The sequence below is a fragment of the Otolemur garnettii genome, unplaced genomic scaffold (assembly GCF_000181295.1).
Source record: "Otolemur garnettii isolate 467f Iridium unplaced genomic scaffold, OtoGar3 scaffold00004, whole genome shotgun sequence".
NCBI lineage: Eukaryota > Metazoa > Chordata > Mammalia > Primates > Galagidae > Otolemur > Otolemur garnettii.
In genome coordinates this window covers 7,236,508-7,257,555 of record NW_003852399.1, presented here as the reverse complement: position 1 = coordinate 7,257,555, position 21,048 = coordinate 7,236,508, and the positions used below count along the sequence as shown (strand labels likewise).

Here is a 21,048-nt window from a genome sequence, read left to right as displayed (position 1 = left end):
CACACCTATAATCCACAAGTAAATGCCACCATTTATTTGTATCCATTACTCATTCTACTGAAGGTATAATAAGAGGAAAAAGGGGTTGAAGGCTAAGGGAAGTTTGTCTGATGGATTCATAAGTACATATACATAGGAAAAAGACAAGAACCCTATTCATGGGCCAACACACCCAGTGCATTGGCTCACACCTACAATCTCAGCACTGTAGGACGCTGAAGTAGGAAAACATTGAGGCCAGGAGTTCAACACTAGCCTAGGCAATTTATCAATACTCTCATCACTAAAAATTAAGAAAATTAACTGGGTGGTGCACACCTGTAGTCCCAGCTACTGGGGAGGCTGAGGTAGGAGGATCACTTGAGTAGGAGTTCAAGGATACAGTGAGCTATGAGATACACTACTGCACTCCAACCTGGGCAACAGAATGAGAGCAAGATCCTGTCTCAAAAAAAAGAGCACAAACAACATACACCCAGTGTTTGTATTCTAGAATTCACAGATTGAATGCTCTGAAATTCAACTTCAGGCTTTAGAAACACAAAAGTTTAAATAGTGGCAACACCGATTATTGACAACATCGTGTTGTAAAAATTATGTAAACTTTCTTTCCTTCAGTTTCTTTATCTGTAAAATATGAGAGAGGATGGTAATGATGGTATTCAACTCATAGGATTGTTGTGGGGATATAAATGAGGTAAATTTATATCCAGCAGTTATCAATGTTACTACTAGTCTCTCTTTTTGCTTAGCTGTCTTTTAAAAATGTTTTACAATAAAAATGGATTACTTTTTAATTTTTAAAAGTAAATTAGTAATAGTATTTGTCTTTCTGTAAATTGTTCTAGCCTAAGGACAGTTGTTTCCAAATGATAGTAAGTATAAAGATCACCAATGAGAACTCGGCCCATCTCTTGGAGAGTTCAAATTGTTTGTTTGTTTGTTTGTTTGTTTTGTCACCCTTGGTAGAGTGCCCTGGCATCACAGTACAACCTCAAACTGTTGTACTCAAGCGGTTCCCTTGCCTCAGCCGTCCCAAGTAGCTGGGTCTACCGGCACCTGCCACAATGCCTGACTATTTTTAGAGACAGGGTCTCACCCTTGCTCAGGCTGGTCTAGAACCTGTGAGCTCAGGCAATCCACCCACCTTGGCCTCCCAGACTGCCAGGATTATAGGCGTGAGCCACTGCACCCAGCTGAGAGTTCAAGTTTTATAAGTCTAGAGTGGTCCTAAAATCTCCATTTAAAAAAAAAAAACCTCTGGCCATGTACAGTGGCTCATACCTGTAATCCTAACACTCCAGGAGGCTGAGGGAACAAGACCCCCTTGTCTACTGAAAAAAATTTAAAAATAGAAAAAGTAGCCAGGCGTTGTGGAGGGTACCTGTTGTCCAAGCTACTCAGGAGGCTGAGGCAAGAGAATTGCTTGAGCTTAACAGTTTTAAGTTGCTTTTTTCTTTTGAAGCATAGTCTTCTCACTCTGTCACCCTGGACAGAGTGCCATGGCATCATCAGAGCTCACAGCAACCTCAAACTCTTGGGCTCAATTAACCCTCCTTCCTCAGCCTCCTGGGTAGCTGGGACTATAGGCACCCACTCCAACACCTGGCCAGTATTTCTATTTTCTTTTTTTTTCCAGTCTCACTAAAGAAAAGAAGTAGTGGGGTCCCACTCTTGCTTAAGCTGGTCTCGAACTCCTGAGCTCCAGCAATCCAATCCACCCTCCTCGGCCTCCCAAAGTGCTAGGATTACAGGTGTGAAGTACCGCACCCAGCCTACAATTTGAGGTTGCTGTGAGCTATGATAGCATAGCATACTATCCAGGGTAACAGAGTAAGACCATATCTCAAAATATATAAATAAATAAATATAAATTTTTTTAAAACCCTCCATTCCCCTCCCATGTGATTCTGAGGAGTGATATGCAAACCATTAGATTAGATGAATTTTTCTCTTTCTTTTCATAAAATCACTATATATTGCAATAAGCTATTCCAATAAACACAAAGATGATATTAGATAACTTAAGTAGAGGACTACCCCGTCTCCCCAGATAGTTTGCTTTAGAATTTAATTAGTTAACTTGTAAGGAAGTTCCCGTGTTACTGCCATCAATACAAGCCACCATGAAAAAACATGCAAGGAAATAATACTAGGCTGAATTCTAGGAAAAAATGTGAAGATGCGGGGCCAAAAATATGGAGCTATAGGCACTCCCACGAATTATTGATGAGAATATACATTGGTACAGCCTCTACAGCAAGCAATTTGGCAATATTAAATGAACTTCTAGGAATTTAAGCTTTAGACAGACATATTTTCAAATGTAGAAGGTATTTTCAAAAATGAAGAATTGTAGATTGCTGTATTTTTTTTAAATGGCAAGATTGGAAATAGCTGAATACTACCTACAACAAACTGTTTAAACTATAGTTTATCCTTTGTAAATACTATGCAACCTTTATTAGAATATGACTTTATATACCCTAAAATGGAATGATCTCTACCATATAAAACTAAGAAAAAAAGAGTTAAAGTACAATGTGCATAGTACATGCAAGTATGCCATTACACCATTACTTTGTACAGAAATCACACACACAAATACATATATAATATTTGCTTGAAATGGTGCAGGAGTGGGAAGGGTGATGTTTTATTGCATGTCTATTTATACCTTTTAAATGTTATTCCATGTACATGTACTATGTATTTAAAAATTAATTTTAAAACTATAAGGAACTTTGCTCAGAAGGAATGAGTTTTATGTCAGAAAGATGGAGAAGTAAAGAAAAAGATGGCCTGAGCTCTATCTTTCCTCCTACAACTAGAATATATTTCCTATTGTTTCTCTAAAAAAAAAAAATCTTCAAAAAATTGGAGCGAGACCAACAACCAAGAGCACAGCATTGCCTCCAGTGAAGCTTGGAACTGCGCTGCCAAGAGCCGCTGACCGTGGGCTGTGGACTCCAGTTTTGCTGTCACAACAGTCACAGAGGAGCACCATCCCTGTGGGATGCTTGCCACATCACCAGCACCTTTCTTCAAGATATTCGAAGCACATTGCCAATGTGGAATCAATCCTGTTAACTAGTAGGCAGTTTCATTAGTCCCATTTTGCAGATGACAATGCTGTGGCAAGACTAATAACTTACCACTGTCACGCCCAGCAAAACCAGTCCTGTCCTGTATTTTTAGCTAAAAGCCTGGGACTTTTTTTTTTTTTTTCAAATTTTGACACACCAGCCTGAGAGGAAAAGGGGGTTGTAGATAACATATAAGGCATTTCTCACTTGTTATTCTGATGCCTGTGTGTGGTGTGTGCCTGTGTGTGGTGTATATGTGCGTGTGTGTGTGTGTGTGTGTGTATGTACTAAAAGTCAGCCTTTGTCACATTGTAATCACTCTGGATCCCAGTCCTTCCTCTCCATTTTGCTGATCATGTGAGCACAGACAAGTCATTAACCTCTTACACAGCTCATCCCAATGGTAAAATGATAATAGTATTACAGCCTGCATCTCAGTTTGTTTTGAGACCCTGCTGCTTACCAAGCTCTGGGGATGTACTTTACATACATCCCCTCACTTGATATTCCCACCTCCCTGTAGATAGGTACTATCATCATGCTAACTGAAAAACGGGTGAACTAACTTAGCCAAGGTCACATAACGCGCAAATTGTGATTCAAATGGAGGTTTGTTCGACTCTAGAACCTGTATTCTAACCACTCTTCTTTGTGTGGTGACAAATGAAAAGGCTCTTTAATAAAAACTCCACAGCATCTCATAAGCACTAGCTTTATTCTAGTAACTAACACCAGAGATTGGTACATGAGGGGCACTCTGTGTTTCACAGAGAAAAGAGAAAATAATTCCTTTAATATACAACTTATCTAAATTAACACTTCTACAAATCAAAATAATACGAATAACAATAAGGCTGGGAGATGCAGTGGCTCCCACCTATAATCCTAGCACTCTGGAAGACTAGCCCCTGGCCTCCCATCTCCACAATGTATCCCCAGTCCAGCCACTCCCAGACATCTCCCCTGGGCTACCCTTGGCCCTACCTGCTATAATATAGTGCCTGGACTCCAGCAGTCAACTTCTAATTGATCTTCCTGCTTCTACTGTGCTCTTCTATTATCACAGGGAGCCTAAATAAGACCCTGCCACTGCCTTGCCCAAAGCACTACTGAGTTTTATTCTAGATCTCATGGGAAGTGTGATGGATAGTCATTACCACGATCTACAAGGCCCTGTGCCTTAGTAGTTCTGAGTACTTCTGAGTACTTCTTAGTACTTCTGAGACTCATTCCTCCCACTTAGTAGTTCTGAGTACTTCTGAGTACTTCTTAGTACTTCTGAGACTCATTCCTCCCACTTTTCCCTTCATCACTCTGCTCTAGCCTCAAAAAGTTGCCTGTATTGGACAAGCCAATATAACTCAAGCATTGCCACACTCTTAGCCTGGCATACACTTTTCCCAGAGGAATGATGCTCAATGCTTTCAGACCAAATGCCTGAAAAAATGCGTTTTGTTCTGTTTTGTTTAGTTTTTGCAGTTTTAGGCCAGGGCTTGGTTTGAACCTACCACCTCCTGTATATGGGGCTAGCGCCCTACTCCTTTGAGCCACAGGGGCCACCCCCTCCTTTTTTTTAGAGTTTTTTTTTCTTGTCTTTTCTTGAGATGGAGTCTCAAACTGTCGCCCTGAGTACAGTGCTGTGGCATCACAGCTCTCAGCAACCTCAAACTCTTGGGCTTAAGTGATTCTCTGACCTCAGCCTCCCAAGTAGCTGGGACTACAGGTGCCCACCACAATGCCCGGCTACTTTTTGTTGTTGTTGTTGTTGCAGTTGTCATTGTTGTTTTAGCTGGCCTGGCCTGGGTTCCAACCTGCCAGCCTTGGAGTATGTGGCCAGTATCCTACCCACTGAACTATGGGCACCACCCCCAAATGCCCTCTTTTTAAAACAAATACTTGCAAACCCAAAGTGAAAAGCATAAACACAATTTCCTAATTATGTGTTCTATAAATGAGAAATAAAAGGGAATTAATTTATACTATAATATATATTTTAATGTGTTAATGCTCAGGCACAACTACATCAGCAGACATGATGAAATAGTCTGGTGCTTGCAGTTATAAGTAGAGTCACAGTGAGTAAAGAGCTATAAAGGTAGACAGATATCCATGTATTGGATTCATGACTCCAACACTGCCAGCCTCATAAACTGGCGTTGGTTACATGATCACCTAAAATGACAGACAATTCTCGGGAAAGTTCCAAATAATACAGTGCATCAAAATTCTAAGGAGATCAAATGCAGATTCAACTATGTAAAAATAAAATATAAGACAAAAGAAAAAGAAAAATGCAGATTCAACTATGTAAAAATAAAATATAAGACAAAAGAAAAAAATCACATCATCAGAAGTAAATGTCAAAGTGGGAGAAAATATTTTCAAGATATAGCACAGATAAAAGGCTAATATCCCCAAATCTATAAAGGATTTGTTTTAAAAAGAGGGGGGAAAACTCCAAACACTCAATAGAAAAATAGAATACACAGATAATTCACAGAAAGTATTTTAAATTACTCTAAAATGTCCTGAAAGATACTTAACTTTTCTCATAACAAGAGAAATGCAAATTAACCTGTGTTGTGGCAGGTGCCTATAGTCCCAGCTACTTGCGAGGCTGAGGCAAGAGAATTGCTTGAGCCCAAGAGTTTGAGGTTGTTGGGAACTTGATGCCACATCACTCTACCCAGGGTGACAAAGTGAGACTGTGCCTCAAAAAGAAAAAAAAAGAGAGAGAGAGAGAGAAATACACATTAAAACCATGCAGAAATACTATTTCTCCCCAGATTGGCAAAAAATGGTACATTAGGAAATTTATAACAATGGAAATAATATATACATTTATACTTTAACCTGACAGTGTCAATTTTAGTAATTTGCCTTTGAAGATAAACTAGAAGCAGTATAAAATATTATACAAAAAATAAGATACAAGGTTATCTGATGTTGCAACATACAGAAAGAATCTTAAGTGCTCACACATAGGGGATTGGTTGAATACTTTATAACATATTCACACATTAGTGTAGTATGCAGCTATAAACAAAGAAGAAGAAAGTTTTCTATAAACACAGATATTATTTCCAGGACTAAAAAAAAATAACATATGATACGCTACTTTCATATGAGAAAGAAGAGAAAATAAGGATATACACACAACATGAAAAAGAGCAAGAAATTATAATTTTTTTTCAAATAGTGGCTGTTTCAGGAAAATTAAGTGCGTGTTAAATCCTAGTAAATATGCTTTATGTTTTACATAAAATAGAGTTAGTTCCAGGTCCTGATGTTACACACAGGGCTTTCACTTACAGGAATATCTTGGGATCTTGCAAAAAGGGTGTGGGATTGTCTTACGCGTGGTAGAACGTCTGCGCAGCACCCTTGTCCCTGCCCTAAATGCCATCTCTGTGCCCTAGTCCTTGTGATAACCCTAAACAATCCTGTTGTGGGTTGGACTGCATTTCCCAAAAAGATATGTTAAAGTTCTCACATCAGGCACTTGCGAACGTGACCTCATTTGGAGATAGAGCAGTGGTTCTGCGCTGGTGTGCCACAGCACTCTGTTGTGCCACGAGAGGATCTTAGGTGTGCCACGAAAATTTTTAAAGATCATTAATTAAACTGTTTTCGAAAGACATTCAAAGCACAGTAAATATATTTTTGTACTCTTTTTTTAACCAACATAATTTAAGTGTGCTGTTGAAGTTTAATTATAGGTTCAAGTGTACCATTAGATAAAAAATGGTTGAAAAACAGTGAAATAGAGTCTTTTCAGATGCCATCGGGTTAAAGTCATACCGAATTAGGGTAGGCCCAAATCCAGTGATTGGTGTCTTTATAAAAAGAGAAAATGAGGGCCGGATGTGGTGGCTCATGCCTGTAATCCTAACACTCTGGGAGGCCGAGGCAGGTGGATTGCCTAAGTTCACGGGTTCCAGACCAGCCTGAGCAAGAGTGAGACCTCATCTCTAAAAATAGCCAGGGGTTGTGGAGGGCACCTGTAGTCCCAGCTACTCGGGAGGCTGAGGCAAGAGATCTATTGAACCCAAGAGTTTGTGGTTGCTGTGAGCTATGACACCACAGCAGTCTACCAAGGGTGACAAAGTGAAACTCTGCCTCAAAAAAAAAAAGTAAAAAATAAAAAAATACAAAGAGAAAATGAAGATACACACACACACACACACACATGCCATGGAGGAGGCCATGTGAGGACAGAGGCAGACAATGAAGTAATGATGCTTCTACAAACCAAAGATTGCCAACAACTCTTAGAAACTAGGGGGAAGGCATGCAACAGTGCCTCCTTAGGAACCAGCTCTGCCAATAACCTTGATTTCAGACTTCTGGCCTCCAGAAATGGTAAAGAATAAATTGCTGCTACTTTAAATCACTCCCTTTGTGCTACTTGGTTATGATAGCCCTAGAAAACGAATATAAACCCCCCCACAGTGCAGTGCACCACTGAAAACCTATTTGGGGGGTTTCCTTCTGAACCACTCAGATGACACCCTTCAACACCACCTTCCCTGCACACTTTAGTCAAAGTCCCACTGCACTCCATCGTTCTCATCATTTACTCTGCTTACATTTTTCTCACTGTTCATTACTTAACATAATGGAACTTACTTATTTTCTCATTTGCTCACTGCCTGTTTCCCCAACTAGAAGGCAAGCTCCGTGCACGTGCACCTTGTCGTGTTCACGGCTATAGTCTAGTCTTGAGGCCATAGGAGCTCGGTTACGGTTACTGAATTAATGAATGGGGATCCCCTTTGTAAAAAGAGGGCAAATGTAACCTTGGTATCATGAGGAATAAAAGAGAACAGTTAATTAAGAGAGGCACCAAGAACACCTGAGAGTCAGAAGACTTGAGGAAAAATAATTTCAGACGTTTCGGTGAAAGCTGGATGTACAACCCCTTTTAGTCATGGAATATCATTGCTGTCGCTGGAGACGTGATGTGCAAACATGCATATGCCCGACTGGCAAAGCAGTTGGGCCCAAAATGCTATATCTGTCGTGTTTGTTTGAAATTAATCCAAGTAGGCTGAACACACATTTAGAGAGCCCAGGGAATTGGATATCTTGTACACACTGCCAAAAGGAGCAAGGGAAAATGTGTGGGGAAAAGAAGGTGTAGATACCAAGCAGCCAAAGTGGTGCCTGTGTTCGGGTATGGGCAGGGTTTCTCATACTGGGCAGCTGACGCTTCGGTCTTTGCTTGTGAGCTGCTGACCTGTGCATGGCAGGATGATGAACAGCCTCCGTGCCCCCCCCATGTGACAGTAGCCCTCTCTCCCCAGTGAAGATAATCAAAAATGTCTGAAGACACATTGCTGAATGTCATCTGGGGGGGGAGGGGCAAAATCACTTCTGAATGAGAACGGATGAATTAAATGTGATGCTTGTTCACTCCCCTCCTTCTCTGTCAACCGCCCATGCATCCCAGCACACACACACACACACACACACACACCCCTCTAGGACATTCCTATCCCCCCAAAGGGTGATTTTTTCCTGTGTATACTCCTTCCAAATGTGCTCCCGTGATTACCTGCTATCATCTGTGTCAATAACCACAGGAGAGCTCCTTTCTGCCCTCTTGCCCTCCTGCCCTGATGGCCTTCACTGTGTTATGATACAGAAGGAAGGTCCTTATCAGAGGGTGGCACCTTTACACGGCACCTCCAGGACTATGTGAAACAAGTTTCTTCTTCATCTTTTTTTTTTTTTTTTCAGTTTTTGGCCGGGGCTGGGTTTGAACCCACCACCTCTGGCATATGGGGGCAGCACCCTACTCCTCTGAGCCACAGGTGCCACCCTCTTCTTCATCTTTTTAAATAAATTATCCAGTCTCAGGTATTCAGGAAAAAATAACAATTAAACAAGTAGCACTGAATGAAACATCTCTCTCAGGATTCATGCACCTGCCTTGAGCCTGGTCTTAACCATGTGACTTGATCTAGCCAATCTGATACTAGCAGGTATGATAATACAGCAGAGGCTTAATAAACACATATGCAGGCTCTTCTGACTGAAGTGTGCCATTCTTAGATGCTGTGCCATGTAAGGAAGCTCAGACTAGATTACTGAAGGATGAGAGGCTGCACAGGGAGAGCCCTGATGCATGAGAAGCCAGCTTGGAAGTTGGATCCCAGCTGAGCTTCGGCTGAAAGCAACAGTGAATGGCCTTGGCTGTACGTGTGGAACAGAAGAACTGTTTGGCTGAGTATAAACAGATACATAAAATAGAAAATCACTGTTGTTTTAAACTCATAGGTTTTGAGGTGGTTTGTTGCCACAGCAAAAGACAACTAAAACATTATTGGAGGTCCAGTTGATGAAATTGCAGGGCAATGCAGTTTCAGAGCCAGTTCCTAACAGCTCACAAGAGCCAAAGACCAAATTTTCAGAAATTTTCTTAGTCAATATTAAACATTTAAACTTTAAAGTATTAAAAATAATAATTTATAATTTTTAAATTATTAAAAATTAAACTATCTGGGCTGAATGCAATGGCTTACACCTGTAATCAAATAGTTTTGAGAAGCCAAGGCAAGAGGGTGGCTTGAGTCCATAGGTTTGAGGCCAGCCTGGGCAATATAACAAGACCCCATCTCTACAGAAATTAAGAAAAATTAGCTAAGTGTGGTAGTGTGTGTCTTTAGTATCAGCTAGTCAGGAGGCTGAGGTGAAAGGATCGTTTAAGCATAGGAATTCAAGTCTGCATTGAGGTATGATTGTGCCACTGCACAGGGAAACAAAGAAAGACCCTGCCTCAATTAGGGTCTAAAAAAATTATATGAATTTACATTAAAATAAATAATTTTGGCTTCCCATCAGCCTTTGTACACTACCTTCCATTCTCTCTTCCTTGATGCTGCCTAAGGAGGTGGCAGCCGTCTCCTATTCAGCATCATTGCCATACTCAGACACCTCATGAAGTCCAAGATTGTCAAAAAGAGGACCAAGAAGTTTATCTGGCACCAGTGGGACTGATATGTCAAAATTAAGCATACCCGGTGAAACCCAGAGGTATTGACAACGGGGTTCAGATGCTGCCTGGTGGTTTCCAAAATTCCTGGTCCTCAACGGCAAGGAGCTGGCAGGGCTGCTAATGTGCAACAAATCTTACTGTGCGGAGATCACTCCCAACCTTCCCTTCAAGAACTGCAAAGCCATTGTGGAAAGAGCCCCCCAGCTGGCCATCAGAGTCACAATCCCAATGGCAGGCTGCGCAGGAAAGAAAATGAATAGACAGCTCATGTTTAAATAAAACCATGAAAACTGCAGGAATAAATAATATTCTGTTTTATTTTAGTTTAGAGTTCTCACTCTGTTGCCTGAGCTAGCATATAATGACCATAGCTCACTGCAACCTCAAATTCCTGTGCTCAAGTGATCCTCACACTCAGCCTCCCATAGTGCTAGGATTGCAGATGTGAGCCACCATGCCAGGCCAAAATAAATTATATTTCATAAAGTAATAAATACTGACTTGATTATTGTACTATAATTTACTATTATCTACATTCTTGAGGTGACTTGTGTCCGTGGTGTCTGTATAGAGAGTCCTTGATCACTTTTTTCCAACTCTGCGTTCAGCAGCATCACGTTGACAGCCTGCAGCTGGTCACCGCAGGGGCATTTACACATACAAACTGCCAATGCTGGGCACAAGGGCTTTTTTTTATGCCAGAGAACCAGTTGTTAAACATTTACAGAATATCACTGGCACCCTCCTTAGAAGAACATTAACAATAACTAGCGGCCTTGACGACTTCTCTGGGCCAGGTGCTGCTCTAAACTCTTCATAACTCTATGAGGTCAGGACTATCATGCTTCTGATTTTACAGATGAAGAAATCAAGGAATAGAGAAGATAAATAGTTTGCCAAAGGTTATGACATGGGTAAGTAATGGAGGCAAAGAATTCAGTCATTCTGGGTCCCATGCTTTTAAGCATACCAGCCATATTTTCCCAACTATCCTCAAGATACAAGATCAAATAAATACAAGTGCATTTATGTGGAGAACAGGGTGTAAGACTTGAAATTAGAACTCACTGTTCACAGAACCCATGAGTTAGAGGTTTTAATTTAATTCAAAATTCAAATAAGAGCCTGTATGGAATTTAAAAACAAAAACCAAGCAAGACCAGAGAAGAACCTGTAATAAAACGAATAGCAGCTAACACATGCCAGGTACAGATGCCCGGTTCCATCCCCCTCCGTCCTCCACACGTTCACACCTTCCTCCTTACATGGAACAGTCTAGTGTGCAGGGTAAGCAGATGGCCCAGCATCTGTGGGTTGACTTCACTAACAAAGGCAAAACTTGTCTAAGGTTCGTAGGGTAAATCGACAATCCCATTGTGCGTATCCCATCTTATTTTTCTCTTTTTTCGCATGGAAAATTGCCTGCAATATTTTTCAAAGCTATCAGTATAAGGAAAACACCAAGGTACTTGGGAAAGATGATTTTTATCTAGAAAATTTTATATAGAAAATCAGGGAGAGGGTGGTGAAAAGCCAGTTAGGAAGAGATAAAGTTTGGCAAGGAGGGGTCTGTTAGGTGCTGATTTCTTGCTGGCCGTCTTTGCTTCTTAGAGAGTGTGCCAGGGGAAGAGTGCTACACTGCCCTAGAATACTTTACTGGACAAGCTCAATCAGCTTGTCTTCCTCCCTGGTAGCAGTTAGAGGCATCTTACTCATGGTTTACCAGCATCCTGTCATGCTTGATTGATAGTCTATCCTCTGAGTCCACAAATGTTATTAAGAGCCTGTGAATTGAGGCTAATTATTCAGTCCTGTGGGAGATATTCCCAATATTCTGACTCCACAGCCTTCTGCCATGGAGGACTTTGGAATAGGCCACTAGCTGCAGAGAATAAATTGGAAGGTTTAAATTTAATAGAATCTTCCAGAGCTGGCTTAGACTAGCGCCTGCACAATTAGATATTAATTTATCTAGCACAAAGATTGCAAATAATTTTTTTTTAAAAACCCAACTGCAGCAACTGGGGAATCAAAAAATTATGTCACGTCCACAAGATGAAATTTTATGTAGTTGTCACTAAGTCCCAAGTGGCTGCAGTCTGTCCTGGCTTCTTAGGACAGCTTTAGAGGTCATACAGGCTAACAACACCATACCCTCCTCCGCTCGGGGCCACAGGAGGGCTGTAAAGACCAGAAACTTGCAGGCATGGCCCGTTTCATCATGGAATAGGAAGCTTCACCCTCTGATATCCCCCTTCCTTTAGTCTGAGGAGGCCTTTTAGGAAGCCCAGTCTAGGACAGCAGTTTTCTCAGTGTATGTGGGCATGATCTTGCCGCCTGTCAAGATCAACATCACATTTCCCCCTCTCCCCTGACATTCCACTCATTCAGCTGTAGTTGCCAAATCCTTTTGATTATACATGAAACACTGCCCCTGGTTGCTTTCATGTATGTTTTATGAGAACACCTAGGCATGAATACTTATTTAAGCAGCTTGGAACACATCCCTTTGATATTTTCTGCTCTGACTCATATTAAGGGATAGGGGAAGGTGCATTATGTCATAGTTCACCTGCAGTGGCTTCTGTCTCCTTCCTTCCCAGCACAAGAGCAAATAGTTGAGTCATCCTGGAAATGAAAAACATTGCCTGGGTTTGCATCAGGTAGCAGCACGACGCATAGTTCTGTTTTACTTTCCTACACAATATGTCCATAAACCCTTGTCATCCGACCGCTGCTGAGTTGGCCAACCCTTTTTCACTTTGGTCACAACTGGCACAACAGCTCTCACCTCCCTGCCACTTCTGCCTGAAGCCTCCAACTCTTTTGCTCGGAGTGGCAAACTGGGTCTTCTTACAGTCTGATGTTAGCATGTTCTTTGCCCTTATTCTCCTGCCATTCTCTCATATAGTAATAATCATTTTTATTGTTCAATTAGGGATTCTCTGAGTGCTAAGCACTGTATGTGCATTCCTCTAGTTTTTCAAGGGGACCATGCTGCTTCACAACCTACTTGCTTTCTACAGATGCTGTTTCTTCCCCTAACGTCTCCTCTGCTGTGTTAACCCCTACTCATTCTTCCAGACTGAGCTCATGTATTATCACCTCTAGAAGCCTCCCCTCACTCTTTCTTCTTCCAACTACATCTACTTTAGAAATAAAAGGCAATGTTTTAGCCCACGTAACCAGAGCATAGGAAAGACAGGAGCCCAAATGAGCGTCCAGGACAATCAGAATAAAGGATGTAAATGCTGCCAGGACGCTCTCCTACCACCGCATTTTCCTTCTTTTCTCCAAGTGTTCGCTGTCCTCCCTCAGACTGAGCATCACCTCAAAGTTGGAGCTATCACTCTCGCCACCCCCAGTCTCGGCTACCATGGAGGGACTGAAACTTGTTCCCCTTGGTCTCACACCTAAACATCCCAGGGCAGAGTTCCAATTGGCACAGCCAAGTTAGGCCCTACCCTGGGCCAATCATAGGACCAGTGAGGGGTGGTCTGTTTCAGAAAGAGTTTGTAAGAAGGCAGGATTATTTCTGGTGGTGGGGAGGGGATTGATTAGAGTTCTGGGCTTGCAAAACTCTCCATGTTTATAATCCTCCCTCGGCCCCATTTCCTCTGTGCTTTATTATTTTTGTAAATGCTCTCAGGAGTGGACAGCCTCTTTATCCAATTTCCTTTACCCTGTATCAGTAATTATTATTATTTTTTGAGACAGATGTTCACTTTGTCACCCTCGGTAGAGTGCCGCGGCATCATAGCTCACAGCAACCTCAAACTCTTGGGCTCAAGTGATCCTTTTATCTCAGCCTCCTTAGTAGCTGGCACTACAGGTTCCTGCCACAATTCCCAGCTATTTTTAGAGACAAGGCCTCGCTCTGGCTCAGACTGGTCTCAAACCTGTGAGCTCAGGCAATCCACCCTCCTTGGCTTCCCAGAGTGCTAGGATTACAGGCATGAGGCACCATGCCTGGCCTCTATCAGTAATTATTAACTGCTATTTTACTAGCAATTATATGGGGGCATCTGTTAGTCTAGTGGTGGTATGGTGTGCATTATTCTATGACAGGGATCCTTATCTTAGTTTTATGGGGGGATCATTCATGGGGTCAGGTGTCACAGGCCAGCAGTAACATTTTTTGCAGGAACAACACATATTTGATTAGCTAGGTCACATCCACCCAAAAGTCCTTATTTCACTTTAGGGCCCTTTCCAACTTGTCCAGAAGGCCATAATTCTTTCCCACCTCCCTGTAGCCCTTTTAATCTCCTTTCATCCCTAATCAGATGTATTAAGTGCATTTTTTACTTGTGATATTTTTGGATGAGTTTATCAGGACATAACCCAATGGCACGTCAAGGAACATTGGCATCACATGTCATAGCACCAATCACATGGTATTATACTAACACGTCCAATTTCCCCTAATGGCTTCCCTCTCCCATTTTACCCTAAGCTGTGGGTTTTCCAAGAATACAAAACTCATCTTATTTCACCTCTACATCCCCAGATCCATCTACATGGCCTGAACTAGTCAATGAATGACAAGAGTAAGCTGTGATCTACCCATGGACAGGAGAAGGGCTAATCCAGGCTCCTTTCCAATTTTGATAAAAAAATTTTGCTGGCATATTATATATGGTAAACTTATAAGCCTTAAGTTTTTCAAGAGTAGCTACTAAGCTAATTTTTGTGAGAATCGTTGTTGCCTCCAATTTGGGGTACAACAAGTTAACTGTACTTGGGGAGCAAACAATAGTAGAGGTGTGGAAAATAGATGTCAGAGTTTCTCTCTGACAAAATTCAAAAAGAAATGCCACGTCATATGTGTGAGTGAGAAATCCCAGAAGAAACAAGGAAATAAGGCAGGGATCCTATCTTCCACAAAATAGAACTCCCATTCTGAAGTTCCAAACTTGACACCGGTAACTCTGAAGAGGACTTTTAATAAAATGCAGCCACATTTTCATGAGTGTCAGGGAGAAAGGGTGTGTAAACAGGAGCTGTGTCTGGTTGTGGTCCCCTGAATGAATACCTGAAAATGTGAAATGGTGTTTTGCTTGGGATTGCACATAGGAATAATTTCAGGGCATGTGCGAAGGGGCTTCCACACTATGTCTTATAGCAGTACGAGATGTGAGAAAAGGAAGGGGGTTGGGGGAACATTTTTCCATGCGTGCTATTGGTGTTGTGACTCACATAGCTGAGAAAGAGACTCGGACCCCACTTGGTGCAAGGATCAATAGCAATTTATTCCATCTGCACAGGGGGTCATTGCTATAAGAAGCCATCGACCACGAATGGCAGGCCAAATGGGTGTTTAGACTCTATTCTTTGCATGTCAGCAAGCAAGCACAGGAATATAAGCCGAACGTTGCAGTTAGCTCTGGGTGGGGATTACGCAGTTCAAAGCATAAATTGAAAAAGTTTCTGAGAATTCGGGACTTTCCTTATCTTCAAGCCTCTTCTCGGAATTTTTCCTCCCTATGTACTTCCTTATCTTCAAGCCTCTTCGTTCTTTTTCAAGGGTAGGGGGCTTGGTTATCATTTGCAGATGAGGAAAAGGGGACTCAGAGAGGCTGTGGCTCAAGATCACATAATGATTTAGGGGCAGAACCAGGATCAGAAACTTAGTCTCCTTGTTTTCTTTCTTCTTCCTCACTATTGTTTGGTATTGTTTTAATTGGAAAAACGTAGCCTGAAGTACTTTAAGTTTAAATAGTAGCTCGATTGTTTAATAAATGTTTTAAGGGCTTAGCATGTGTCTGACACTGTGCCAGAGGCTAGAAGGTACAAACCAGGTAAATTCCTCTACTCAACAAACATATTTTATCTACTTTTTGCATGCCATGCTCTATGCTAAATTCTGGGGAGCTCTTTGCCTTCACAGAGTTAACAGTCCTATAGGGAATGCATCATTAATAAAAGAATCACAGGATCAGTGAGTATGCGACAGGGATAGGAGAGAGATTGAATCTTCCCAAATTTTAAAGAGGAAGGATTCTAGTTTCTGGGCCAGCCTCTAGGCTTTTTTGATTGTCTTTTGAGACAGCATCTGCCTCTGTCACCCAGGCTGGAGTGCAGTGACAGCATCATAGCTCCCTGTACCTTTGGACTCCTGAGCTCAAATGATCCTTCCGCTTCAGTCTCCAGAGTAACTAGACTACAAGTGTATACAACCATATCTGACTAATTCTTTTTATAACATTTTTGTAGAGACGAGGTATTGCTATGTTACCCAGGCTGGCTTCAGACTTTTGGCCTTAAGCAATCCTCTGGTCTCCACCTCCCAAAGCACCAAAATTAAAGGTGTGAGCCACCATGCCCAGCTTCTAAGTTTTTTAAATTATTATTATGCAACTTCTGTTCATGGAAAAAAACCCCAAAATTCAAAAATGCTTTCTGCTTTAAACTAAATAACCAAAAAGTTAGAGATAAGAACTTTGGTGCTCAAGAGCATCATGGAAGCTTTTAGAAGAGAAAAGGAAGCCCTGAGGGTTGCAGAGATACAGTTCAGATATAGGGGGATAGTATGTGAACTGTTAATGCTGTTCACCAAATATTTTAGGTCCTTCCTCCTTCCAAACATGTGGTAGGTGTTACAGTTTACATAAGCAGTCTCCATTCTTCTCTTTTCCCTGGATCTATGCCTTCCAGGGAACTTGGCGGTGCTCTCCTGCCACAAGTGGAACATAACATGTAGCCTCTTAGGTTGGTCACGTAGCGTTCCTGGTTATTAGGAAGAGGTGAAGGAGACAGTGGATGTGTCAGCTCCCAGCCTAGAGGCCCTGCAGTCGCCTTGCTCACTTGCACCACTGCCATTACCACATTACCTTGGCGAGCGTGCGGGAGGATCACAAACACCTGGAACCAAGTAGAGTTGCCCCAGGTGAGGTCAGCCGATAAAGCTGCAAGCCAGCTGACCCTTAGACGTGGGAGTGAGCCCAGCCCAGATCATCAGAGCCACTTGACTGATCCTAAGTGCATGAGCAATGAATGCTTATTGTTGGATGCCAGAGAGGTTTGGTGGTTGCTTTTTCACAGCATTGTTACAATCATATATAACTGATTTAGCAGAAGTGCACTTCTGACACAGTGTTGTTTAGATGGGACCATAGTTTTGCTAGTGAGTTGGGACCAAAAGCAATAATGACATTTCTGGACCAGAGCATTTACATGTCGGTGGGAGACCCTCTAGAACAGCGGTTCTCATCCTGTGGGTCACGACCCCTTTGTAACAACGAAAATACATCCTGCACATTAGATATTTACATTATGATTCATAACAGTAGCAAAATTGCAGTTATGAAGTAGCAACGAAAATAATTTTATGGTTGGGGGTCACCACAACATGGGGAACTGTATTAAAGGATCGTGGCATTATGAGGCATTAGGAAGGTTGAGAACCACTGCTCTAGAACCTTCTTTGCCCACTAACACATCAACCAAAAACTTTTGAAATGGTGGCTACTCTCTCAGCCTGGGTCCCAAGAGAGTAAGATGAGCAGAACACCCAGCCACCTCACCTTTTCAGCCACTGAGGTTTTGGAGTTGTTAGTTATTGTGGCATAACTTAGTCTGGATGAGGTGGGAAAGGGTATTTTAAGAAGTTTGCTAAAGATTATTAATTGATTCTCTTTGATGTTCTTCGAGTGATTGAATTGTATTTTAAATTGTTCTGCTACTTTAATTTGCTTGATAACCTATTGACTGGCCTAAATTTTAGGGGAGTTACAGAGTTGGTCGCTTAGGACTTGGGAAAGTGAATAGCTGTTCTTTACCATCCAAATATCTTGGGACATTTGGACATTTCCCAAACAGAAAATGTACTCAGATATTGAGCAATCCAAATGTCCATTGATCTCCCTCTAGAAAACACATAGGAAGTACTCTTTCTCTGTCCAAATTATATATTATCTCAGCAAAAAGGAAGACATCCTTTAATAATGAAAGTATAGTGGATAAGAAGGTGAGAAAGGGCTTTGCAAAGTAAAAACTAAAAATCCCTTAGATAGACAAAATTTTCCATACCTCTGAAAATGTATCTGAAATTCACACAAAGAAGACAAAGGAGGAAATCCTTGTGATCTTGGTTTAGATAAAGATTTCTTAGCTATAACACCAAAGCACACCATAAAAGAAAGTATTGATAGATATTGATCTTCACTGACATTATTATCTTCTGCTCTTTGACACACACTGTTGAGAGAAAGAAAAACAAAGCCAAAGGCCAGGCTGGGAGAAAATAATTGCAAACTTCATGTATGATAAAGGGTTTGTATCCAAACATTCAAAGAATTCCCAAAATATAACAATAAGGAAACAAGCAACTCAATTAAAAATTAGCCAAAAGATTTGAACAGATACCTCACCAATGATATATGCGTAAGACAACTAATTGAATGAAAAGATGCTGAACATCTTTTGCCATTGCAGAAACTGAAGTTAAAATCACCATGAGATGTCACTACACTCAAAAAGGCTAAAATTACAAAGACTCATCATGGACCTGGAGGACCTGGAGAACTCTCCAATGCTATTCGTTAGTGGGCCCAACTACTTTGTAAATGTTTGACAGATTAATCTACACCTACCGTATCATTTAACTATTCTACCTTTAGGAATTTACTCAAGGGAAATGAAAGTACATGTTTAGGAGACTTGTTTAGGAACATTCATAGCAGCCTTATTTGGAATAGCAAAAAAACTGGAAACAACGTCAATGTTCTACGTAAACAGAGTGTGGCATACGGATACCATGGAATACTGCTCAACAGTAAAACAGAACGAACTACAGATACTCTCAACAATGCAACTGAATCTCCAGATAATCTCCAATTTATCTCGAATGAAAGAAACCAGACCCTCAGAAAGGGTACATAGTCTACAAATACATTTGCATACATTTCTAGAAAATGTTATACAAACTAATCTAAAGGAAGGAATACAGGCTAGTGGCTGCTTGTGGGCAAGGTGCAGTGGAGGTAGAAAAAGTTTACAAAGAGATACGAAGACATTTTGTACTCATAAAAATATGAGATGTGAGATAATGTATTCATTAGTGATTTTGGTGATGGTTTCGTGGGGGTTTACTTAAGTCAAAACTTACGGGATTGTATACTTTGTGTGAAGTTTATTGAAAGTCAATTATATCTCAATGAAACTGTTAAATAAATAAATACACATATGCATAGTATGTATTTGTTACTGACTAATGATTCAGGAGGGAATTAGAGCACAAAGGACTACCAACTGTAGTTTTAAAAATTGGGGAGATCTAATGACTAGAAGGTCAGTGGCTTTAAGGACACATCTCTTCAGCCTGACCTTCAAATCTGGCTCTGAAAGTCAAAAGAGAAGCCTGTAATCCTAGCACTCTGGGAGGCCAGAGCGAGTGGATTTCTTGATCTCAGGAGTTCAAGACTACCTTAAGCAAGAACGAGACCCTGTCTCTACTAAAAATAGAAAAACTAGCAGGGTGTTATGGCAGGTGCCTGTAGTTCCAGGTACTTGGGAGGCTGAGACTCTGTCTCAAAAAAAAAAAAAAAAAATCAAGGGCGGCACGTGTAGCTCAAGGAGTAGGGTGCCAGCCCCATATACCAGGGGTGGTGGGTTCAAGCCTGACCCAAGTCAAAACTGCAAAATAAAAAAAATCAAAAGATAAGTACACATAGGGGTCAGAAGATCAGTTATATAAACACCTCTTTATCACACATCTGACATTGAATCAGATGGTCATGTAGGCTGTGACAGCCTAAACCAGCTACACTGCAGGCAGGTTAAAACAGAATAGTTTTTAAAAAATCATTCAGTAGATTTGTCTCTTTTCTTGATAAAAGGGTTGTTTGGTTACCTGTGGGACAGAAATGTGAGCAATAATCCTTTTCAGTTTAAATGTAGGCACCTTAAGTTAAGTTCAACACACATAGATTCCTGAATAAAAATGCAAACGTTCATATACATAGTTTATCACCACGTCAAGTCCAGTAAATAAAAGTAAGGGATGCAAGGCCAAGCGTGGTGGCTCACACCTGTCATCCTAGCACTTTGGGAGTCTGAGGCAGAATGATTACTTGAGGCCTGGAGTCTGAAACCAGCCTGAGAAACATAGCAAGATCCCATCTCTACAAAAAAAAAAAAAAAAATAGAAAAGTTAGCCATGTATAACTGGCTACTGGAACATGCCTGTAGTCTCAACTATTCATGAAACTGAAGCAGGGATCATTTGAGCCCAGGAGTCTTAGGTTGCAGTTGTAGTGATGTAATGCAAAGTCGTGATGTAATGATGTAATGTTGTAATGATGCCATGGCACTTTACTCTGGCAATAGGGTGAAACCCTATCTTTAAAAAAAAGAAAGAAAAAAGGATACAGTTACCCCCTCTGTAATAGGTCATGAAAAGTTGTCTGATCTTTCGGAGTCACCCCTTGAAAATGATGTAAGTTACTGGCCATTACCAAGGCTTTTAGAATGCAGTTTCTCAATTGCTAAGGACATGACCATAAAAAAAATTTCCACTAGGTTTTCTATCTGCTACTCTGCTAGCACTCAGCCTAGTGGAGACATTTTATTAACCTTTTATTAGACTATTGTTTTACCGCCATTGCCTATGTGTGAGCACTGTCCAAGTGGAAATACAAAGCAAGTAACCGTGATTGTCTAATAAATGTTATAGCAGACACTCGGTGCATACCTGTATCTCTTGTGCCTTGCAGAAGGGCTTTGTCTAGCTCATTCTCATAGTGACTCTTCTGGATAGCTAATAACTGGATGGTTTGTGGAACTAAGAGAGCCTTGTTATATGATCATCTCTGCAGATGTAAACTTTTATCTTATTGCTATGTAGGGCTGACAGGACAACTATAGATTGAGGATCTGTTCTATTAAAAAGGGATGTCTTGGGCAGCGCCTGTGGCTCAAAGGAATAGGGCGCAGGCCCAATATACTGGAGGTGGTGGGTTC

At 41.2% G+C, this 21,048-nt stretch overlaps 1 protein-coding gene and 1 non-coding gene across 2 annotated transcripts in view; both read left to right on the top strand.

Annotated features, from left to right (window-relative positions):
- TBC1D31 (TBC1 domain family member 31) overlaps positions 1–21,048 on the top strand; it is a 96,757-nt gene that overhangs the window by 2,153 nt on the left and 73,556 nt on the right. The window lies entirely within an intron of this gene.
- Positions 20,534–20,654, top strand: LOC111728063. The gene has a single exon (XR_002775471.1). It is a non-coding gene; the product is annotated as a small nucleolar RNA SNORA32 (small nucleolar RNA).